Source organism: Benincasa hispida, chromosome 2, assembly GCF_009727055.1.
Source record: "Benincasa hispida cultivar B227 chromosome 2, ASM972705v1, whole genome shotgun sequence".
NCBI classification, from domain to species: domain Eukaryota; kingdom Viridiplantae; phylum Streptophyta; class Magnoliopsida; order Cucurbitales; family Cucurbitaceae; genus Benincasa; species Benincasa hispida.
Genome location: NC_052350.1, coordinates 37733882 through 37743180, shown reverse-complemented (window position 1 = coordinate 37743180; position 9299 = coordinate 37733882). Strand labels below are relative to the sequence as shown.

General features: G+C 33.6%; 1 non-coding gene across 1 annotated transcript; it reads left to right on the top strand.

Annotated features, from left to right (window-relative positions):
• Positions 1–2533: 2533 nt before the first annotated feature.
• Positions 2534–2605, top strand: TRNAG-UCC. Its single transcript has one exon. It is a non-coding gene; the product is annotated as a tRNA-Gly (tRNA).
• Positions 2606–9299: the final 6694 nt, after the last annotated feature.

Below are 9299 nucleotides of genomic sequence, written 5' to 3'. Positions count from 1 at the left end.
AGAGCATCAGTGATACTTAAAGATAAAGAGATAATTACAGGGATAAAACAAACTTTTGACCCAATTGTAATTACGAACAACTCGTGAATGATCGACTTACATGTAATTGTTATATCCATGAATGCAACATGTTCTACCATGCATAAGAGTACAACTACGAGTCTATAGTGGTTTTCCCCATCGTTAATAAATGTTGATTAATTTAATAAAGAGTTTAATTACTTAATTTCGGATCATTTGGAGCTTATAGTCTGTGGGGCTATTAAGTTCTTCTGCTAGTTCACTACATATTAACAAGAACTAAAAGTTTGGAAAAATAATATAATTTGAAGTGTTTAAATTAATTTAAAAAATATATGTTAATTGTATAGGATACTAGATACCTTATAATATATAATTAATTTTGAATTAAATTATACAAGTAGTTAAGACTAAACACTATGAAATGAAGAATGGTGGGAGACTGCATAAGTTAGATGACATGATTGGTTTTATGAAGACGACATGAAGGTGCACAAATGTGAGGTGCTATAGAGACTTAACAATTTGACAATAAAGTGTAGCATCATAAAAGTAGGGCAGTAGGATGAAGATCAATCGTAAGACATTAGAGTGTTGCATGATGTGACATTCAAATCAAATACAGTTAGATCATTTACTCTATATATCTTAGCCAAATGAATTATGCTCGTACTAACCATTTATATTAGAGCTTACTAAACCTAATATGGCAACACCTTTAGGGGGTATTTGGCTCACCAACATGAGTTGAGTTAGTATAATATACCAACTCATTGTTTGACCCATCAACTTTAAATGTTGGTGGAGTTGAGTTGATATATTTTATCAACTCACCTCAACTCTCCATTCTTCCCATGTTTTCAATGGCTCTACCAATCAACCATTGTCACACTCCGAGAACTAACCTCGAGGTTCGACAACCACCTCTGATGACAACTCCGATGACCAATTCTAGGCTTCAACAACCACCTCCAATAAAAATTTCGGCGGCGAAATCTAGACTCTGACAACCACCTCTGATGACAGCTCCAGTGACCAACTCCGAGCTTCGACAACCTTCGTGTGACCAACTCCAACAACCAATTCTAGCCTTCGACAACCACCTCTGGTGACCCAACTCCGACGACCACCTTCATGCTACCAACTCCGATGACCAATTGGCTTCGACAACAAACTTCAACGACCAATTGGCTCCAACAACAAACTCTGATGACCAACTCCAACTACAAACTTTGATGAAAATCACCTTTGATGATTATCTTTGAGCGAGCAACTCTGACGACCAACTCGGGACTTTGGACAATCACCTTCAACAACAAACTCCGACAACCAACTTAATACCACCTTCATGCGACTAACTTCGGGCTCGGACAATCACCTTCGACTACAATCTCTAGCGAAAATCATCTTCGATGATCAACTTTGACGACCACTTTCGCCTGACCAACTCCGGGATTCAAAAACCACCTCCAATGACAAACTTCGATAACCAACTCCAATCACCTTCATGCAACCAACTTCAAGCTATGACATTCACCTCCAACTATAAACCCCAGTAAAAATCATCTTCGATAATCAATTTCGACAATTATTTTCGACTACTATAAGACGGATGACTGTTAAAATATGTTGTAGGTTGTTGATTATATAAAAATATTATTTTTCTACATTAAGTGCAATATTTATAAAAAATATTTTTATTAATATAATTCACATATAAATGAATATTAAGAATATTAGACAAAAAGTATATATGTAGTTGAAAAGTATGTAACATATAAAAAAAAAACTATAAAATAAAAAAAAAAAATTCCTGGAACATTTCCAGCAAAAATTAGTGAAAAAATAAAAAAGATTTCTCTGATACTCCTCCAAATTTAGAGGAAATAAAAATGAAATTGTTGAATAAATTGTGGTGATATTTCATTGGTTGTTACGATGATGAGGGAAATTTAATTAAAAAAAAAATCATGACATAGTAAAAATATAGAGCAACAATAGGAAGAAGAAAAGAAGAAGATGAATAATGAAATTCATGGTGAAAAATTAGCTAGAATCAAAAGTTTGATTTCTCTTTGGTTTCTCAATTTATTTAAACGTATTTCTACAGTAAATGTAATGAGTTGATTGTTATTCATTGTCAAAAAAAAAAAAAAAAAAAAAAAAAAGAAAAAAAGAAAAAAAGAAAAATTTTAAAAATTAGAAGAAAAAAATTACAATTCATATTTTATTCAAACAAATATTGGTAGAATTATTGAATAAAAAATTTTCAAAACAAAAATAGTAATCATAAAAGCATATTATTGAATTAAAAAAATTGCAAAATTGCATCAAATACCTAAATATATGAACTCTGCACCCCAAACACAGACATATGAACTCCAGACATCCTTATCTCAACTCTACACCTTAAACAACCCCTTATAGATAGTATATCCCGACATCCATCACTACATCCATTGTACTGAATATTTTAAACAAGTAAAATAGTGTTTATTTTCCCTTCATCTCAGCGTTTGTAGTCCAACGGTTAGGATAATTGCCTTCCAAGCAATAGACCCGGGTTCGACTCCCGGCAAACGCATTTGTTTTAGTAATTTTAATATTAACATTATATAACACGAATGGTGATTGATTGTTCACACGTGTAGATATTTTGTATTATTTCACCCTCTCTCTCTTTTTTTTTTTTTTTTTTTTTTTTTTTTGTTAGTTTTGTTTAATTGGTGTTTTTTTCCCATATGTGTCCCTATAATGTTAAGTGGATGTGTCTATGTATCTTCTATCATAAAGAAAAAAAAAAAGAAAAATTATCTATTTCTTAAAGAAGAAAAATTTGTCATATTACACCTTTTGATTGGATATTTGGATGAACTGCACAAAGATAGATGCAACTTGAAATACATCGAAGTATTTTTTTTTTATCAAATTGATCTTTGAACTTTGATAGATTTTATAATTTCTACTAATTAACTCACTAATTTCACTACAATTAAAAGAAACAATTCACAAATCTTTTAAATAGCACTAATTTTAATAATATAAAAATTTATACTAATTTCATTCATACGAGTACTACTTAATGGATGAGGGATCTATTACAATCTTAGAGATCGATAGCTTGATCTTTATCCTCTGTCCTTTGAATTCAAAAGGATAATAAAATTGCTAAGGCTAACAAATTTTAATAAAATATTAACTCTAATGTCTTATGATTTGAAATGTCTTAAATTTGGAACGAAAATGTATGAAACCATATTTTCTCTTATTTATTTTACAAGGTGTATTTACCTACTAATTTTGAATTTAGGTGTTATCGTAATTGAATTGGGCTATAAAAGGCATTGATTGAAATGGTGGTCATCAGATAACTTTTGATGATGTTGACTGACGTGTATTGGGAACAAGATGAATCGTAAAAAACCCATTAATTTTGTTTACTTCCATCTGGAATAAGGAATAAAATATGTATGATTGCTGTAATGCTCTTTGAAATTTACAATCAATTTGATCAATGAATATGCTAAAAAATTAAAATCAAACTAAAACGCCCTTACTTTTATTTATTTATTCAAGTCTTTATATTTAAATAATTTTTTATACCTAATTTTTTAAAGAATGTTTATTAAAAAACAAAATGATCATTAAAATGTGCCCTTTCCTTTAGATTTTTTTTCCAGATGTAAATTCAAATATTTTTAGGTGAGATCATGTTTGTTGGAACGACAATCTCTGGTGGACGTAAGACAAGTACGATCAAAAGACGTCAGACGACATAATTGAACCTGCAAAATAGAAAACTGTTACATACTAACTCCCAGAGTTCGCTTTCTTTAAGACGTTTTGTGGCTCTGCCCCTCGTGCAAGTAGTTCAACAATGGCTACGCCATCCCTAAGATAAAACAACCCATAAAACTGTCACAAACAAAACTGCACTGGAACGGGTCAAAAACTCATACCCTTCAAGACTGATATGCTCGGAAAACTAAACACGTAAAGAAAGAAGAAAATGAGAGGGAAAGAAGACACAATGTAATTTTTGTGTTGTGTAGAATTGAAGAAGCTCGCGCAATTTATAAGACTTGAAAGCCAATGGTGACGCGAAACAAACGAGGACAAAAGTGCATGCAACCGTGGAACGTGCATGAGGACCACGCGTAAGAAGCATGCGAGAAGAATGAAGAAATTTTCCTTTTTTTAATTTTTAAATAATAATAAAAATCAAAACAATAAGAAAAATAAAATAAAAAATTTATTAATATTTTTAAATAAAATAATTTCTCACTCACATGCCTCGCCCGATCGACCGAACGGCGACAGTGGCATGCACATGTGAGATATCGACCATACCCACATTTACTATCTCTCGACCCCCTCTAAAACATGGGTATCCCTTGGGGTCTAAACCCACAACTCAAGGTAGGAGTTTATAAATAAAGGAGATTCCACCTGTTAAACTTAGCAATGTGAGATTCTTAAAAGGTCTTATTTTTCATTTAAAAATTAAATTTTCCCTAACAATCCTCCACTTAAAATTTAAAATAATAAGAAAAATATTTTTCATCGAGCAAAATCAGTCTGTACAATACTGTGCATAAGCAAAGGTGTCTTACGACTTGAGCCTTTACGTAGTGTAGATGATTCAGAGAGAGTAACTCTTGGTTTTGAAATCTATCTCTAACAACATTTCACACATAGCATCATTAGGGTGTAGTTCAAAAGTCCATACTTTAAGGCCTAGCATGTGTATCCCGGTTTAGTGAAAGCTCTAAAGAGTTGCCTAAAACTCCATAGGAAGTGGCCCATTTCCACATTCACATAGGTGAGTCTATCAAGAGTATGTCTGTAACTAGGTACCCCACTTGACATACAGTATAGATCTCATTAAGAATTAAGTTCAACCTTTCTTACGCTTTAGAATATCATGCTCAAACTCTAGGTCATAGTAACGAAAGTCTGTATTTGTTTTAGCATGATTTACTTTGTTGGGATTGGTGTCCTAAATCTCTATTGTATTCTCGTAATTTGTAAACTTTATACGAACAAATTGTTATTAATAAAATAATTGTTATTTTATAAGCATACACTCAATCCAATAAACAAAGATCCTAGGTTATTTTATGTAATTTAAACATGTATATAGAGACATATAGGTGGATCATGTTTAAATGATAACCTAAACGGTCTGTAGTAGATGGATAAAGCTGGGTACTTTATCCTAGTGACACTATGGATACAACTCGCTTTGTAGATGCTACAAGTGTTGTAAAGTGCTATAAATGATCTAATCATGATCATTTATATGGAGACATGTGAGCGGGGTATTCTATATAAAGAGTTTGTATAAGACCAGACCACGAAATGATTAGTCTCATTGTATATACAACATCGTTAATAGTAAAAACTTACGTTTCACCAGGATGACCATAGGTGACATGACTTGAATCTTGAATGAGTTGTGAACTCCTACCTATGAAGGCAGTCCTTTGATTTGCATGGGTGAGAGTGGCCAGGTTTTTGACTCAATATACCTACTATTTTGGGGATTCTTTTGATTAGGGAGCTGGGAACACAGCCACACAAGATGAAATTCGCCCATTCCCTGATGTCAGGATAAGTGGACAAATTGCTCTCTTAAGAGCTGATTCCGGGGCTTGAACAATGTGGCCACATCCTCTCTTGGCTCGAGAGGGATTTGGTTATAGTTGGACTATCACTTATTGTTCATTAGAGGGATTAGTGGTACTTAAGGAGTTAGATATAACTATGGGGGAAAAACGATAATTTTGGCCCAACTATACTTATGAATAATTTTTGAAGGGTCATTGCACTATTGATTGGTTATATTCAATGGACACAAAAATATATCTATAGTACAAAGAGTGCAGTTGTCAGTCTTTAGTGAATTGACTAACAGTTAATGGATGTTGGGTAATTTAATTAAATTGTTTAATTAATTATCCAAGTACCATTAGAGCTTCAATCTACAGGTGCATAAGATTCTCTCTGTAACTCAATAGGGATAATTGAGAATTAGTTTTGGATTAATTTGAATTATTCAAATGAGTTAAGGGAATTAATTATGTATGATATAATTAATATAATGTATTTGATGCATTATAATATAAAGTTTATTTTGAGAGGAATTAAATATTTGAATATGATTGAAATACTAATTATATGGATAAGGTTCAATATGAATTTAGTATAAATGTGATTTATATTAAATACCATGCATTGTTGAGAGAAATTATTTGCTTCATGAAAAGAGGTAGGTTCAATCAAGGAGCTGACAGTGGAAAAACAATGAAAATCTCGAAGGTGGGTGGAAGGTGCCCTTATCTGAGTGGAGCGTTGATCAGATTAACCCCTTTCCTAACTAAGACTAACAAGAGTGTTGTGCATTTGATAAAAATATGCTAATCCAACAGACTGAAAACGTGTAGACAGGAAATCCCATAAACTCTTGGCATCATTCAACGCATCAAACTGAACATGGACGACAAATATAGACGTATTACCGAGCCAAGTGATGATTTAATGATTTTTACTATCCCAATCCTCTAAGCGTTCAATAAAGTCAACATCCTCTTCAGTGGGTATCTTGACTGTTTAGGAATATCCCTGATGACATGGTGCCATAACTTACATCCTATTAGAAAACTCTTCATTTGATGGGCCCAGGTAAGATAATTTGTCCCATCAAGGACAATACTAATAGGGCGAAACACATGATCTTTCTCTATACAGCTCGACGGCAAGGGGAGCTTGGCTCAACTGGGAGAGAGAGAAAAAAACAAAGAAGAGAAAAAAAAATAGGTTTGGCTCGGCTCAAACTAAGTGGCTTGGCAGCTCAGCTCGGTCAAATTTTGGTGGCTCAACTCGGCTAAATCAGAACGGCTCAACTCGACTAAGTGGCTTGGCGGCTCAACTCGATTTGTTGACTTGGCTAAGTCGATGCAAAAAAGATATGCTCAGCGACTCAAGCAAGATCGGCTCGGCTCGTCTTCTCAACTGAGTCAGTTGGATCTGCAACTTGGACAAGCTGAGTAGGGATTGTCTTCTTAACTGGGGCTGACGTCGTTTCGCTTGTCGAGTAGAGATCTGGGTCTAGGTCATTGATGCACAACTCAGGCGCCCAAATGTGGGTCAACTTCAGTGCTCGAGCACTCATTGGGTCTAGGACCCATCAGGGCTTACATTTGGGTGGATGAACACGAGAAACGAAGGCACGAACAGACGAATCTAGGATCTGAGTCGTCGAATATGCACGATCTGAAAATAGAGCAGGGGACACGGACGGTCGTGATTACTCCCTAATTGGGCTTTAATACCATGTTAACATTGTATTTCACAAAAGTATCTTGTACAAAGGAGTATGCTGAGTACAAAGACAACTTTAGGGGCTAAGAATAGACATCAACCAACCCCTCTTAAGTCTCTGGCCTTCCTAACCACAAAGATTAAGTCTCTAACTAGTTATACATTTAACATAGTATATGGGTGTGATCTAAACCATATATATGAATTATCACGATCTAACGGTAGAGCTATATTTAAATGAAAAATTACGTCTTTTTTCCACATTACAGCTATTTAGATCAAAGTGGTTGTAGGACAAAATACTGTATCTTTCTATGTATGAGTATGATCAATAACATAAATATAAAACATTACAATGTAATAGTTTAGTTATGTTAGAACAGACAATGATGACTTTTGTTAAATTTATATTTTCGATGATCTTTTCACTATTGAAATTAAACAATGTAATAGATTAAATTGAATTAATTAGAATTTTTAAACTTTTTTTACATTTACTACAATAAATTATAAATATCACATGCATTGGTGCATAGTAGGAGAAAATGGAGAAGAGAATGAAGAAGTAATAGAAAATATATATATATATATATAACTGATAGCATGCACCACATCCAACTCCTTTTTTTATAAAGGTATGGCCCAATAGCTGTATAGTATCTTTTGAAGATATCAAACTCCAAGTTTCCATATCCACATGTCCCTCCATCTATAATATCATCATACCACTTCTCCAATCATTTTAAATTTCTTTTTACCAAACTTTATATTCTTAAAAGAAATATATTTTTATAAATTGATTCAAATTTTTAATTAAATAATGCAAAACAAAAATTCAAAGTTAAAGTTAAATCTTTACATGAAGTAGGCCTATCATAGAACGAAAGTACCATCTCCTCCGGGAGATTGTACACAGAGGAGATGTGCTTGTCACAAAGCTGGTCTCTAAAGATAACCTTGCTGATCCATTCACTAAAGCCCTCTTGGCTAAAGTTTTCGAGGGCCACCTAGTAGGACTAGGACTCCGAGTAGTGTAATCTAGGGCAAGTGGGAGAATGTCTATGGTATTGTAGATGCCCTAGTTTATTGTATTTTTTCCACTATGTATCTCAACATTATATTGTATATATTTGTTCTCATCGGAGTTTTATTCCAAGCGGGAGATTGTTGGGAATGTCTTAGAATTCGCAGTTCGTGTTAAACATTCTATTTAATCAATAATAATGACTTGTTGATTTTGCATCTTATTATGAAAATCCAATAAACGCATCATTGGCTATAGTCTGAATGCTGTAACTTTATGTAGTGACATAAACAGGATCAAGTTGACAGTATATAGCCTAAATGGTCTAATAAGTATATGGATGAAATTGGGTATCTCATCCTGGTAACACTATTAGATGCGACCCACTTTGTAGTTGTTACAAAAAGTTGTAAGGTACTACAAACGATGTGATCCACAAATCGTTCATGTTGAGACATGAGAGTATGGGCATCCTATGCAATGAGTTTGCATATAGACTGGACCACGAAAATAGTCACTTTTCTTTATAACGACCGTTTACTGTTAAAACTGACTATTTCATTTATTATATAACCTAGGTTAACTCGATCTTAATCTTTAGCTAGCTATGAACTCCTTTTTTTCAGGATTATCCTTTGATCTACAAACGGTGAGAGTAGTCCAACAACACTGCTCAATAAGCTTATCGTTTTGGGGATAAGACCGGATGAATAACTGGAGACATAGCCTTGCAAGATGAAATTCACTCCTACCCTACTTAGGGTTAGCAAATAGGTTGTTCTCTTAAGTACAGACTCCAAGTCTTGAATAATCGGGGCCCCGCCTTCTCATGATAGAGAAAGGATTTGATTCATAGAGATTATAAATCAGAATTGTTCTTTAGAGGAATAGTAGGAATTTAAGGAACAAGATGTAGTCACAGGGGTAAAAT